This window comes from Mobula birostris, chromosome 2 (genome assembly GCF_030028105.1).
Source record: "Mobula birostris isolate sMobBir1 chromosome 2, sMobBir1.hap1, whole genome shotgun sequence".
Lineage (NCBI taxonomy): Eukaryota > Metazoa > Chordata > Chondrichthyes > Myliobatiformes > Myliobatidae > Mobula > Mobula birostris.
In genome coordinates, this window is record NC_092371.1 from 62,774,003 (window position 1) to 62,790,746 (window position 16,744).

Genomic DNA, 16,744 nt, shown 5'->3' on the forward strand with positions numbered 1-16,744 from the left:
TCTTGCAAGTGTTCATACAAGATCAACCTTCGTTATAACAAAATCCCATATTAACATAATGCCTTGAATGCAGTAAAATATTCCAAAATGCTTCATGCCCAGATTATCAAAGAAATATTAAAACCAATTCACATAAGCAAAAACTGGACAGATAAATAAGCAAAGGTTTGGTCAGAGATAAGTTTTTAGGGACATATAAAAGAAAGGGAGAGTCTAACATTTATAAAACTATAGCAGGAACAAATAGATAATCAAGCAGAGGAGTGAAGGGTGATTATGAGTGGTTTTATGTTAGGATATAGGCAGTGTTTTGGACAAGTTCAGCTTTGTGCAGGATGGAAGATGGCAGGCGAGGTATGAGAATAGTCAGGTCAACAGGCAAGAGCTGTACAGGTGAACAGCCCAGCAATAGATATTCGGATTCAAGGCTGGAGTAGTGGCAGGTAGCTTTACATTGTCAGAAGCTTAACTGGTAAGAACATACAACAAAGGTTCTCGATGGTTTAGTTCAACTTCCTACTGAAGAGTAGGAAATAATTTATGACTTTCAAACACTATCTAAAAGCAATTTGAATTTCAATTCCTTGCACTATCAATTCTTACTAAATCAAATTAAAATGTATCTTTGGTTGCTTCGCTATGGTTCAGCAAATTTATCTATTGGAAAGCTAGGCTATAAATACCAAGAAGGTTCAAGATCTCATCTGCAATTTTGCGATTGGGCTCAATGCCCAGGTTTGGAGAAGGAGAAGGTTTGCATTAGTAATATGCCAGCCGATGATGAATGCTCATTGATTCTGAGCAAAGCTTGGATCCAACCAGCAATGGTGGCCGAAGGTCAAATAGATTGATGACTGTCAAGAAATTAATAATTATCAATAGGCTGAAGTACCAGAGTGTAACCAAATTTCATGGGACACATATCCAGAGGGCCTATGAAGCAATTACATAATTTCTCAACTGTCCATGTTCAACTATCTAACAGATAATAATACATTATAATTACATTTAGTACAAAGGATATAAGGCACAGAAAGAGTGCAGTCTATGCCAATATTTTTACTTGGCCAAGCCCAATCCTGTTTTCCTCAAATAAATCTGTCAGCGTAATGTGTTAAATAGTAACCATTTAATCAGTATTTGGGTGACTTGCTGAAATGAAAAGGAAAACTGACATCATTTGACATTACTGATATTATTTGATCGCTTTTTCATAATGACACCAGTATTTACATTCGGTCAGTGTATGGACAAATTAGTAGATTTCAAATAACTACATTAAATTCTGTTGATGTAAATGGAAAATCTCGTCCTACAAATTGCAGAGACATCAAAGTATATGTTGCAGTCTCACACTGGACTTTTCTGTGATGATTATTTTGATACCTTGGTAATGACAGAGAGCTTTCAGTTGAGCAGAGAGTCACTCCTGACCTGTTGCTGACTTCGAACTCTCATTTGTAAATCAGAACCAGAAAATCATCCCTAACAATAATCCAGGATGATTAAAGAATAAAATGAGTGCATTGATGAGGTTTGCTGAGGCATAATTTGAATGTAAATTTCTTGTACGCTGACCTGTTGAGAGCTCGCATTAGGAAATTATACAAGTACACCCCATGACTTCCCACCTGTTAATGAAAAGAAAATCAGGGACTGCACAGATGCAGGTTCCCAAAACGTATGCCTGGTGATAACTTGTGAAAATATGTCTGCTCATTACTTATCTTCAGCTCTCATTTTATTGATGAACTCCATGTTATTTTCAATCTACTGCTGGCTCAGAAAATGTGTGCTTTTTTGGCAAGGGAACAGCCATGCATGTTTTCTGGAGCTTACGCACTTTTGGGATATTCTGAGTTTCATCTTGTTCTTTATTTAAACTGATTCTGCAGTTCTATTGGCCCTGTTTGGATATTGCACAGACCCAGTGGGATTTCCAGACTTAACGAGGTGTTGTCCACTTGATAGATCAATTTTTTTTTTGTCAGTCTTCTGCATATTTCTGGGGGCTGGCAAAAAAGGAATGAGGCAGATTACTTTGCTGGCCCTTGTGAGACTGTTAAATGCTTTCCACAACAGCTTTGTCATGTTGAAATGGATACTTGGTATTTAGAGAGCATTATAAATCTCCCTCAGTGGGCACAGCTGGTGGAACCACTGCCTCACAGCATCAGTGACCTGACCTGACCTGCCCTGACCTGACCTGACCTGCCCTGACCTGACCTCTGGTTCTGCCTGTTGAAATTTTTTACATTCTCCCTATGAGTATTCTGCCAGGTGCTCTTATTTCCTCCCACAACTCAAAGAACAGTGGTTTGGTGAATTAATTGGCCACTGTAAAATTTTCCTTATGGGTAGGTGGGTGATGGAATTTAATGGGGGAAGATGGGTGGATTGAAAACAACACTGGGTGGAAAGGATTGTTCCAAGGGCTAGCGTTGACTCAGTGGAGCAAATTGCTTCCTTCTTTGTCATAGAAAAATGTGATGGGGTGAACAGTAATTCAGTTGAATTTCAGCACACACATGCACACCATGTTAAAGTACAATATATGTTGTTATTGCTTTGCAATCCTTTAATACAGATGGCGCTAGTATGGTCATAAATTCCCCAAAACCTACTAAACTCCTCATTTACAAAACTTATTTAAACCTAACTCTGCAACAAAGCTCTTTTATCATCTATTTTAGGTACTTAACCTTACCTGTTATTTCCATGGTGAAATATGTTAAATGTAATCCAACATTAAAAGTTACAATTTAAATTTATTGTCGCAGCAGAACTATTAAAATTGAAGTAAGGTATTTAGTAATAGTATAAGGGTTATAAGATTTATTAAATTGCAATTCTTTTCATACCTGAATGGCTGCTGACGATAGAAGTGGCTTCTTAACAGCTGCAATGACACTTCAAAACAGTCCAGTTTTCATTCGGTCTGCACCATGCCTCTTCCTGTGGTTATCCAGAACTGTTGTATCTACCTCACTTGTAGACTTCAACTCTTGTTTGTTTGAAGAGAACAAATGAGGTTTGAAAATCTTAACAAAGAACTTCAATCAGATTGGAAAGATTTATCTTCTGGGTGCATTGGTAACTAAATTAGTACACTAGAGGGCGCTGCAATTTACAGACGGGGGTTCTGAACATTCAAGAAGAGAAAACAGACCCCAGACTTAAATCTAAACACCAGTTCTGATTGTGCAGCCTAGGCAAAGCAGCAGCGGCTAAGTCACCTAAGCCCTAAAGGCAATGCTACATTGGAATTTCTAATATTTCAACATAAAACACTAGCATGAGATTAACTGCAAAAGACAAATTCATCACCCTGTATCAGGAGTGCAGCATTTTGGCATCACTTTACAGCACCAACAATCACTGCTGTCTGTAAGGAGTTTGTATGCTCTCCCGGTGACTGTGTAGGTTTCCTCCGGGTGCTCTGGTTTCCTTCCACATTACAAAGACATACGGGTTCAAGTTAGTAAGGTGTGGGCATGTTACGTTGGTGCCAGAAGCGTGGCCACACTTGCAGGCAGCCCAGAACAATCCTTACTGATTTCATTTGATACAAATAATCTGTTTTACTAAATGTTTCAATGTACACGCGGCAAGTAAAGCTCATCTTTATCTTATCACAATTACTTGTTACTTTACCGAGACCCAGAATGCAAAATTAAACTACCACAAATGTTTTTCACCACAATGCCTGCATGAAGTGTTCATTCTTTATTGGGAGTCAGATTAATGGGCATTTAAGTGATCCCTCATAACTTACCTAGAGCTTAAAGCTTGAATTTTGATGGAAATGTATAACCCAATCAAGTCCAAACCTGTCCTCATCCAGCAGTCACATAAAATTCATCGTTATAGTGAAGAGCTCACATGTCAACTTTCAGTACATTAAATTGGCAATCTTTCAATCCAGGTGTCAGCTTTCTCTAATTTTTTTTGAAGTTTTACTTGTAATGACTCAATCTACATCTTTCATAAAGCTGTTGTAATTTTGAAGCAAGTCAGTCTGAAGTGTTACCCAGCCAGATAATACCATTATCAGTTAATTAAATAAAAATAGGTAAACTTAAACTAGTCTTAGTATACCAATAATATATTACTATTTTCAATAAACCATATTTGTTATTTGTGTGCCTGTGTAATTATGAAAGACACTATGATGTGACAGACAGAATGCTGTTAAGTGGAGGTGTTCCTCATAGCATCTTTAAGCGCATCTACGCCGGATGATATTTGTCACATGAAGTTCTTATTGCTTCATTGTACATTGTGGCATTCACTGCCGTGTACATACATCTATTGATGCTTCTGGACACATCCTCAGTGATGTTCCTGGAATCATCGGGTGTTCTGGGTCTTTTAACATCATACACCCTCCTCCAGGTGACCCAGCCGGGGCTGATCAGACCCCAGCTTGTGTCCAGATGGCTAGCTGCTCATGACTCCATGGCTGCCCTCTTTTGAGCCACAGCCATCTTGAGGCCCTCTCTGCCACATCGGTGGTATTGCGGATGGCTCTCCTCTTCCTCTCTCCCTCGATGCCCAAGATGCTGAAGGCTCTAACTAAAGAATGGGCTACGAATCCCCTACAACCAACCTCCACTGGGAGACACCTCGTCTCCATCCAGCCTGCTGACAGTTGCTGACCAGTCCTGCGTACTTGGAGAGCTTCCTTTCAAAGGCCTCTTCCAAGCTATCTTCCCATGGGACTGTCAGCTCCAGCAGCACCACTTGCTTAGTAGACTCAGACACTAGAACAATGTCTGGTCGCAGGGTGATGGCTGGGATATGGTTGGGGAACTTCAGCTGTCCTTCGAGGTCTACCAACAGCTGCCAGTCCCTTGCAGAGGTCAGAATGCCTGCAGATGTTCTTTTGGCAGGTATTGGCTGCTCCCCAGCTCTGACGAAGGCAATAATCTGCTTGGAGGGTCGGGACCTCTTCACCCACTCAACTCCTGCGCTGACGGCTTCAGCGATGGTCTTCAGAATCTGATCATGCCTCCACCTGTACCGTCCTTCACCAAGTGCCCTTGCACAGCCGCTGAGGATGTGCTCCAGGGTTCCTCGCTTGGAGCACAGTGGGCACGCAGATGACTGTGCCTTGCCCCACGTGTGCAGGTTTGATGGGCTTGGAAGCACATCGTATACTGCCTGGATGAGAAATTGGATGCGGTGTGGTTCGGCTTTCCAAAGATCAGCCCAGGTCACTTTCCTCTCAACCGCATTCTCCCATCTTGTCCAAGCTCCTTGTTGCTTCATTCCCACCACCTTGCAGGCTCTCATCTCCTCCACTACTGCTCTCACCTCCTCCTGAACTAGACAACGCCTTTCCTTCCCTCTGGTGTCCATTTGGGGAGTTGGAAAGGATCCTAGCCCAGCTCGGCCTCGTGTGACCACTCCCACCAGCCTCCTGTGACGCAGCCTCGCCTCTGCCTCCTGAACAGCTTCCTCTGCTCTCCACTTCCTGCCAGTACTTACTTGGATCCCTGCTCTAGCCACCTTCGGGTCACTTGAGTCCCTATACTGTAGCACTTCTCTGGCTCTTGTTACCTTGAATTCTTCCTCCAAGGATTTGAACGGCAGTTACAGTTTGTTGTGGTGTCCATAGAGTGCGATGCTGCTCAGGCTCTTTGGCAGCCCCAGCCATCTCCTGAGGTGGTTGCTAACCCTCCCCTCTAAGGTTTTGACTGTCTAGATCGGAACTGCATAGACAAGGAGGGGCCACAGGATACTGGGAAGAATGCCATGCTGATACACCCAGGCTTTAAACTTCCCAGGTAGGCCAGACTTGTCCACAGATTTCAGCAGGTTGCCTGAATGGATGTTGTGTCCCTTAAACAGGTGTCAAAAACTTTGCCTAAGTTCTTGACTGGCTTTCCTGTGATGGTTGGGATGACTGTGCCTGCTGAACCAGAATGTGTTCTCCACCTTCCCTTTCCTCAGCACCATCGATCTTGATTTGGCAGGTTTGAAACGCATCCGGGACCACTCCACCAGCTTTTCGAGCTCTTGCAGAATCCTCCAGCAGCCTGGGACTGATTCTGTGGTGACTGTGAGGTCATCCATGAATGCCCTGATAGGTGGTTGCCGTTGAACTGAATTCATTCTGGGCCCTCTGCACTCTGGTTCAGCAGACCTAGTGAGCATGTTCATGGCTAGGGAGAACAGTGTCACTGAGATAGTGCACCCTGTGATGATGCCAATCTCCACCTTGTGCCAGGTTGACGTAATTGCTCCTGAAGAGACCCTCATCCTGAAGTTGCTGTAATAATCAGCGATAAGGTCTCTGATTCTGCTGGGGTCATGATATTTGGTCAGTGTGAGCTGCATCAGCATTTGCCAGGTTGAGCAAAAACGCTGACAGGTTGCCCTTGTTCTCTCTGGCCTCCCTGATGAGCTGTGTCACCACACCGATGTGCTCCAGACAGCCCGGCATCCCTGAAATGCCACCCTTCTGGACTGATGTATCAATATAGGTGTTCTTTGCTAGGTAGGTGCACAACCGGTTAGAAACTGCATTGAAGAAGATCTTCGCCTCGACACACAGCAGGGAGATGATGCGAAACTGATCTATCTGGGTGGCATTTTCCTCCTTCGGGATCCACACCCCTTCAGCCACTCTCCACTGTTCTGGGATTTTCCCCCTTCTCCAAAAGGTTCTCAGGATCTTCCAGAGACACAGCAGGAGTTTGGGGCAGTTCTTGTACACTTTGTACGAGGTGTTGCTTGGTCCTGGAGCCAAGCTTGCCCTTGCTTTGTGGACAACCTCTCTGACTTCCTTTAGTTGCAGCTCTGACATGTCAAACTGCACATCCGGTTCAGGTGGGTCTATTAGGATGTCGCACTCTCCCAACTCCTGCTCTCTTTCAGGATCATTATATATCTTCTTCAGATGTTGATCTATGTCTTCCTGCGAACAGACCAGTTTCCCACTATGCTTCTCCCCCAGCAACTCCTTGGTGAATTTGAAGGGGTTGGCGATAAAGGCAGCACGTTTTCAGGCCCTTTCACGACGCCGCCTCCGATGCCACTCTGCCCGGCGGAGGACCCTGATCTTCTTTCGTAGTATGCACATCAGCTGGGCCAAGCCAATGCACTCCTCTTCTCCTGCCTCCTTGTATTGGGACTTCAGTGCTTTCATCTCCTGCCTGACGTTGTGGATCCTCAATGCTCTTTGATTCTTCGAGTAAGATGTTTTGGAGCCTTCCTTCTCCTCTTCTCCGAACCGTTCAGCTGCGATACTAACAATAATTGTTGTCATGGCTTGCAGCTTCCTATCAACCCCTCCCTTCGCCGTTGCCTCCAGAATTTGGTTAACATCTTCATCAAACTGCTTCCACAGTGAAGTCATGTTAGCTGCAGGCCATTTGATCTGCCTCCTGTTCGACTTCATGTTCGAGGGGTTAGTTTGCAACACTTGGAGGTTCCGGGCACTATGGGGTGACTCCGGGCCTGGCTCCTCCTTCGTCTCACCAGGTTGGACACCTGCGCGTTGTGCTGCTCCTGCTCCTGCCAGACACTTCATCCTCGCTTGGTGGATCTTCAAGCTGCGATCGTTCTTGCAGATTTTTGCCACATGTACACTGCTTCCTCATTGTTGTTTGTTCATTGCCTGGGTCTGATGTCGTTTTGTCCATCCAACTGGGGTGCTCAGCCTCCCCCCCTCTCAGGCACCCCTGGGGGTATCTTTTCCTTAGATTCTTTGTAGCTTTTGTGGGGGTCCTCCTCTCAGAGGACGCAGATTGGGTTGCCAGCCCGTTCTGCCCTGGTTGCTGTCTCTCCGGGCTGTCACTGACTCTCCAGTCGTCACCACTCTTTTCGCGGTTGTCACCCAGTCTTTCCTGGTTGTCACTGATTAACTCACAAAAGATCCTGAAGTTATCTGTCAGATATCAAGAAGCATTTTAAATGGAGCTGCTGTTGGTAACCAGATGATTATTGTACCTGTTCCACTCTGTTTCACTTAAATAGGTCTCTGAAATCTGCCTTATTGAGATCGCAATGGATAAGGGCAAACCACAGCAATTTCAAACTTTAAAGTAGCACTCAAACAAAAGACATCAATGAGGCTTCTGAGATACTTCAAGTATGCATAAAAAGTCCACTTTATTTTCCACTTTCCATGTAAAATCTGGCTTGCATCTGGCAGGATTCCAAATTGACATAATAATGTAATCTCACAACACATAAAACAGCGGTCTCCAACCACCGGGCCGCGGACCGGTACTGGACCACACAGCATGTGCTACCGGGCCGTGAGGAAACGATATGAGTCAGCTGCACCTTTCCTCATTCCCTGTCACGCACTGTTGAACTTGAACATAGGGTAGCCAACTGTCCCGTATTTGCTGGCACATCTCATATATTGGGCTAAATTGGTTTGTCCCATATTCCCCCGTTAAGGTAGAACGTTCCTATGAAACCTTTTGTGCTGAAATGGCGCGAAGCAAAGAAGCAATTACCATCAATTTATATGGGAAAAATTTTTGAGTGTTCCCAGACCCAATAAATAATCTACCAAATAACACATAAAACTGAAAATAACACTAACATGTAGTAAAACCAGGAATATGATAAATACACAGCCTATATAAAGTAGAAATAACGTATGTACAGTATAGTCAGGAAAATGAAGGCAAAACCGATTTGCGGGGAAAAAAATCGGCACGTATGCGCATGCGCACACAGGTGCCCACCCAAGGCTTCATGGTCATGGTAGTCTTTCCTGGGGTAAAGTGTCCCGGGATTTGACTGCTACTTTTGTCCCTTATTTGGGAGTGAGAAAGTTGGCAACCCTAACTGTAAAGGACATGTTGAGGTGAGTTTAACCCTACTTGAACACCTCCCCTCCCCCCGGTCGGCCAGTCCGCAAGAATATTGTCAATATTAAACCGGCCCGTGGTGCAAAATAGGTTGGGGACCCTTGATATAGAGTATATACCTGAACTAATCTAGGATCATTATAATTACAGTGACAATAAACCTACCAACAAAAGAAAATTGAAATAAAGCAAAGGAGAGAAAACTGATCAACTCACGCCTCATCTAAAAGTAACTTTAGATGAGTCATCTTTTAGATGAGACATGACAGGGTATAAAAAAATGAAAACATAAATCAGGATACTCTGTGAATTTGTATCATTGGTCGAGAATTTGACTAATCTTACTGAGTGAAATGGAGTAAAAACAACCTGTAAAATAAATGAGCTATCAAAGAGCCCGAGATTTATCTGTAAGGATAACTGAGGCTGAATCATACTAAAAAAAATCCTTACAAGTAGCCTGGTTTTGATTCATGGGCTACTTTTATGTAAGTTAGTTTTGCAGATGCTTGGAGCGTAGCCAGTTCTTACACAATTCATAACTGATATTCTTTTTTTACATAAGAAAATTTCATTCAAATGTGTCACTGTATACTTCAGCAAAGGGCAATAATATCTTCTTCACTAAAGCAACTATATACCCTGTACAGTTTCCCTGAGAATGAGAAATCTATTCAAGTCTCAAAGTATTAGCATCCAGTAAGAAAGAGCAAGACTAACCTTTTAAAAGGATCACATTGTTTTTGAAAGAATGCCTTTCTAGCCAACAATATTTGCCTTTATGGTGAACTTGCACTCGGGTTCTGCTGGCAATAAAACCTTTATTGTGCATTGTTTCACAAAACTGAAGGTGAGCCTTCTCAACTGGCTGTAACTCTTGTGCAGAGAATTCATGAATTTTGAACCAACAGAGGAGAATGGTATGCAACTTGATGAATATTACCGCTGTTGTCTTTGGTGGTGGAGGAGTTGAAGTGGAAGAGAATTGCAAATGGAAACTTTAAAATTTCCTGCAGTGTTTTTACAGCACAGGACCACATGATTGAGGATTGGACACATTGTATACATTGACCTGACATGATGCCAACTATCTCAAATCAGATTATTATCAATAAAATATGCTATATTATGGAGCATTGCAACTTGAAACTCAACCTCTCTGTAAGGAATGAACTGAATTAAATAAATCACTTTAGAAGAGCCAGGCCTCTTCTGACTGACTCCTAAATCAGAAAATAGTCCTCTTATTCTTACTTTGTTTTAGTGATTGCTTCTTACCCGAAACTGAAATTATTTCTTTCACTACTGAGTGAAGTCATTTAAATGTGATTGGGATATTTAAGAATTAACCAATTAAGTGCAATTAACTAGATATTAAAATTATTACAACCCACTCAATTGCCAAATCAGGCGGATTACAAATTAAGGCAAGATAAAACAATGAAAATTTTCCATGAACTGATGATTACTTCTTGATTGAAATAACAGTACCAAGCTGAGATCTGCTACTATGAGGTATAATTGCAGATATAGGGGAAATATGGAAATATGTAGTTTTTTGGTGTTTATGGATTCACTGGCTTTATGATATAAACCTATACCCCCTATGGATGGAAAATCAGGGCAAGAGTATCTTACTCATATGGCCTGCACTAAGTATAAAAAGTTTTTGTCCTCAAACTAATTTATAGAAACTTCTACATGTATTGAAGAAACCCTTATGAAGTTTAATTCAATAGAGCAGGACAAAATTTCCTTGCTCATACAAACATGAAACCCACTCCCAGTTGTCTGCAGCAGCATAAGCAATGTTGTAAACTAGTGTTTGTATAAACAGAAGCATAAACAACAAAATATACTGTATGAAATTCATATTTGCACTTTATGCCCATCAATGTTCCAGGAGTCTGTTCTATAGTTTGGTATGATTAGAATTGAGTACGCTCAACCAATTTAACCGATTTCCCCCGGGATCAATAAAGTATGACTATGACTCAACTCCATCGACCCAGTTTTTCTCCAAATCCCTTAGTTCACCAATTAGCAAATTTCTATTAAACACAATCTTATATTCTAGTTGATCCCAATCTCATAATTTTTGGAGAAGTTTCAAGTTTTCAATTGTCTTTGTGCAAAAAATGCAAACATCTTTTTACATCCAAATGGTTTAGGTCTCAGTTTAATGGCCCTTTGCCTTGAGGGTCTATATGTCAATTAGCAGTGACACAAGAGAACCTTGTGTGGGCATGTGGCCAAGTGGTTAAGGCATTCGACCAGCGATCTGAAGGTCGTGAGTTTGAGCCCCAGCCGAGGCAATGTGTTGTGTCCTTGAGCAAGGCACTTAATTACACAGTACTCTGCAACGACACTGGTGCCAAGCTGTATGGGTCCTAATGCCCTTCCCTTGGACAACATTGGAGTCGTGGAGAGGGGAGACGCAGCATGGGCAACTGCTGGTCTTCCATACAACCTTGCCCAGGCCTGCGCCCTGGAAAGTGAAGACTTTCCAGGCGCAGATCCATGGTCTCGCAAGACTAACGGATGCCCTTACTTAAGAGAACCTTGATAAAACATTTGTTGTATTCAATGGCACAATTATGTTGGTACATCAGGATGCCCCATTTATCTATTTTGCAGGCTAGTAATGTGAAAATTGGGGACTAGAGTCTAAAAGTGACAAACAAGCAGTTATTTCTGGGCCCAATGGCAATTCTTAATTGAGTACAGTCTCTGGGCCTGTACTCGCTGGAGTTTAGAAGAATGAGGGAGGATCTTATTGAAACCTATCCAGTATAGAGTGGATGTGGAGAGGACGTTTCTTATAGTAGAGGAGTCTAGCACCAGAGAGCACAACCTCATAATAAAGGGATGTCCTTTTAGAACAGAGATGAGGAGGAATTTCTTTTGCCAGAGGGTGGTGAATCCTTCGAATTTGTTACCAGAGACAGCTGTTGAGGCCACGTCATAAAGTATATTTAAAGCAGAAGTTGAAAGTATCATGATTAAGAAGGGTGTCAAAGGTTACTGAGAGAAGGCAAGAGAATGGGGTTGTGAGGTATAATAAATCAGCCATGGTGGAATGGCAGAGCATACTCGACGGGCTGAATGGCTTAATTCTGCTCCCATATCTTATAGCCTTATGGTGTTATGGGCTTCTTATCTAATTGTAAACAGTTTGCACCCACTTTTAAATCCAAATCAACGAGAAAGTGTATTTCTTTTTCTAGAGCTTTTGTTCATGAAGCCTTTTGAATATTTTTAAATATCTGAAGATTTTTCACCAGCAGGACAGTTGCAATCAAAACATCACCTTCTTTACAAAAACTGTACTGAACTCTTTTAGAATTTTCCCTCGTGCCACCTAAAATACTTCAGATGATGGCTTCATTCCATAAAGCAGTTTAGTAAATGTTTGAAATTCCTTTTGGGTTTTGAATGACAAATTTGCCCCTCTGTCATAGAGAAATGGAATGTCATAATGCAGACTTTACAAATATATTCATTGCAAAGTTTGACTGCTTTGTGCACCACAAGAATAGGTGCCATGCAGTCTCTGTGCATTTGTGAACAACATAATGTGTTGTCTGTGTCTGTTTAGCTTTCCTCTACTTGACTCTGCAGTGGATATGACGCCAGGATTAAATTGACTTGGTATTTGACTTGACACTGTATATGCATGTGCTTTGTGCCTTAATACAGTGTTCATATCACTGAATAGATTGGCATATTGCTCTGGAAGCTTGTCTAAATCATGTGATGTGCTCACATTTACTATGTTCTTACAATCCTTTGAGTTGATCTTACTCCACTAGAAGTGGCTCGTACGCAGTTGGTTACTATAACTATTGTTACGTAACCGGCAACAATGAATATTAATCGAGACAGGTTTTATGAAAACAACCAAACATTTATTAAACGCATATAAGCAATAAGGGAAAAAAAAAACAAAGGAAAACTTTAACCGGAGGTTAAACAGGTACGCAGCCATTCATCAACTCCACTCGGCTCTGGTTCTTAAAGTGTTAAATACGAAAACAGTTCTTAAAGCGATACAGTCAGATACAGTTCTTAAAGCGATAACTTCAAAAGTCCAACAGTTTTACACATTCAATTGGGAGAGACTTCTCTGGAGAACGATTTCTTCACCGACACACCATTACTGCTGGTTCTGTCCACAGGATTCCCGATGCCGAAAATAAACAGTTTAAATCAACTGACCTTAAATTCCTATAGAGAGAGAGAGAGAGAGAGAGAGAGAGAGCACCTTTTTGCATGAACTGATTGCGCTTTTGCAACAGTTATCTCGATGCAGGTACTTCCCCAACGAAGACTCAATAAGGTCGATCCTTTATTAAACTGCCAAACAATGCCGACTCCTCTCGATCCTTCACTTCGATGAATTCTTCACTCTCCCTTCAAAACTGTCGGAATTGAGTAAATTGGCACTTCCAGCCACAAATTTCCAGCTCAAATACAATAACTTGTAAGAGAACGCACCTTCCGTTTTAAAAATGAAACTGCGTCACAAAAACAAACACGCAACAGAAACGGAGGCACAACACGTTCTACCTGGAAATCTACAAACTCAAAAAACCTACTGCGTCACCTGAGTCGACCTTTATATAGTCACGGGGCACATGTCATCACGTGACCTCACATTGGTGGGAAAATCACATCAGGTGACCTCCAAAAGACCATTACAGCATTCTCACAAAAAAAAACAGATCTCCTTGAGCACGTAACATTATTAACTTCATTTTGATTATGATGAGAAACTACACACTGCATTCGACTGAGAGTATTCACTATCTTACTTGAATATGTCTGCAGATTCATTGCGATTTTTGCTAGATCTTAAACAATAGCTGCCGCTTGGTGTCAAGCAAAGCTGCGTCTAAAACTTTGACAAACTTCTATGGGTGCACTGTGGAGAGTATCCTGATTGGTTGCATAACAGCCTACTAATGCCCAAGAATGGAAAAGTCTATAAAAATGGTCAATTGCAGGGCTCTGCAGAGAGTGATGCAAACAGCCCAGCGTATCTGTAGTTGTGTACTTCCCACTATTCAGGGCATTTACAAAGACAGGCATGTAAAAAGGGCCTGAAGGATCATTGGGGACTCGAATCACCACAACCACAAACTGTTCCAGCATTGACTATCCGGGAAACGGTACCGCAGCATAAAAGCCTGGACCAACAGGCTCTGGGACAACTTCTTCCACCAGGCCATCAGACTGATTAATTCATGCTGATACAATTGTATTTCTATGTTATATTGACTATTCTGTTGTACATACTATTTATTACAAGTTAAGATAAATTGCACATTGCACATTTAGATGGAGATGTAAAGATTTGTACTCCTCATGTATATGAAGGATGTAAGTAATAAACTCCATTTAATTCAATACAGTCCAATCCTTTCCCATCATTGAGCACACCTATAAGAGGCACTGGCGCAAGAAAGCAGCATCTGTCATTAAGGACCCCCACCATCCAGGATGTGGTCTCTTCTCACTACTGTCATTGGAAATGAGGTACATGAGCCTTAGGTCCCACATCACCAGGTTCAGGAACAGTTATTGTCCAACACCCATCAGGCATCTGAACTTCACTCACCTCAACTCTGATCTGATTGAACAACCTATGGACTTACTTACAAGAATGTACAACTTGCTCTCTCGGTATTATTTATTTATATATATATTTTTATTTATGCACACTTTGTTTTCTTTTGCACATTGGTTGTTTGTCCGTCTTTGCAAGCGTCTACTTTTTCAACGATTCTATTGTAATTCTTTGTTTTCTTGTGAATGCCTGTAAGAAAAAATGAATCTCAAGGTAGTGTATGGTGATATATACATTATGTACTTTCATAATAAATTTACTTTGAACTTTTGAACACTGTTGCCCAAATTTTGCACGATGCTGTTCCTACGAGCTCCCTGCTCGAGTAAAGTGAAAATACAGACAAAGAGGAAATTGTTTAATATGTGCTGATTTCATTCCAGAATCTGGTCTCCAGCCTCTGGTCTGCGGGACACAGGCAACGCCTGTGTGTATATGTTGGTACAGAAGAATGACAAGTGATCTCAATAAAACGTGTAAGATTGTGAGGGAGATTGACAGGATAGATGCTGAGAGGATGTTGTGGAGGCACAAAACTTGGTAGTATTGTTTCAGAATATGGAAGTCACCCATCTAAAGTAGCAATGTCAAAAAAAATTAAAGTAGTAATGAGGGAGCATTTGCAACTCCTTGGAATTCTCTACCCCTGAGAGTGCAAATGTTAAATGTGTTTATGGTGGCAATCAATAGATAATTAAATGACAATGGAATCAAGAAGTAGAGGAAAGAGTGGGAAAAGTGGTCTTAAGGTCAAGCTGGCCTTAGCCATGAGCTCATTAATTGTGGGTTGGGCTGAAGAGTCTAACTTTTGCAGTTTTATTCCTGTTTCTGACATTGTTCAATAGGTACATTTAATGTCAGAGAAATGTGTACAATATACAACCTGAAATTCTTTTTCTTCACAAACATCCACAAAAACAGAGGAGTGTCCCAAAGAATGAATGACAATCAAATGTTAGAACCTCAAAGCTCTCCCCAGCTCCCCCCTCCCACACACAAGTAGCAGCAAGTCAATGACTATCCCCCACCCACACCAGCGCCCTCCACCAAGCACTCAAGCGTGCAGCAAGCATCAATAAAGATGCAGACTTGCAGTACTCCAAAAACTACTCATTCACATGGTAATTCAACTTACCACAGGCTCTCTCTGTCCTTTATAAGGGAAAAAGAGTTGTCCCTGTTACACAGCAAGAGGGGTACCTGACAAACAACTTGTTGATTTACGATGTTAGAAGTCTGTTGCATCACTTTTTCCAAGCTCTGCACCCGTAGAATTGGCACCATAAAGGCGCAGATCTCTGGACACACAGCCACCGGCATGCTAACCCTCATGTTCCATGTTCTCCTGCGATGCTTCAGTCAGGGGCACCGGCCTAGAATCAGCATGTCTCCAGACCAACGAAAGGCCAGAACCCTGAAACGCTCTCGCCTTCCAGGTTGTGTCCTTGGGATATCACAAACCGGCCAGTTGTGAGGTCCTGAGAGTGAGTCCCATTCCCTCAAAGAACCAAAGTCAGAGTGTAAGTCCAGGTCAGGGTCTTCAAAAGAACCTAGAAAAGGAAAAATAAGAGATATCAAAAATAGAAATAGAGCTGTTTCCAAAGATGCAAGCAGAGGAGTCGCTGTTTAGCGCCATCTTGACTCCTCTCTGCCTCTCCATGTGTGTGCAATTTAGGTGTACATACTTTACCTTTTCCCACATGGCTCACTTCTCACTGCAAACTCATTCATGAGACTAAGGCTTAACTGTGCTTAAGACTCAGAGCTCCCATCTGCACCACGTTATGCACCAGTAGAAATGCATTGGTGCTTTTTGAAACCATCTTCTTTAAGATCGTCCTCAAGAAGTCTTTCATGATCAGTGACTTAGAATGAATTTGCTTCTCTGTAGAAAAAGAAACACAAACCTGTTTCACAGCCAATGTCAATTTTTCAGAAAATGTCAAAGTTAAAGCTCACTATTAATTCTTGAACAGCATCCTATAATCTCAATGGTTTCCAGTCTAAATTTGTCACTTCCAACGATGCTCAGGATACTGGTGTTTCTGTAATCCCTCTACAATTTTCGTCTTACCGGGATCTCTACCACTGTGGCATACTGTACATTTCTAAGCCTACCTCTGCTCGAAAGGTTGCTTTTTTGATGCTGTCCTCATTTTAATAAGGCCTACTGAAGTACCTAGGCTGAATCTGAGATTTAATATTTACAAGGCTTAACTTGATGTTTTCCTACATTATTATTCATATTTTTTATTTATTTATAGATATACAGTGTAGCAGG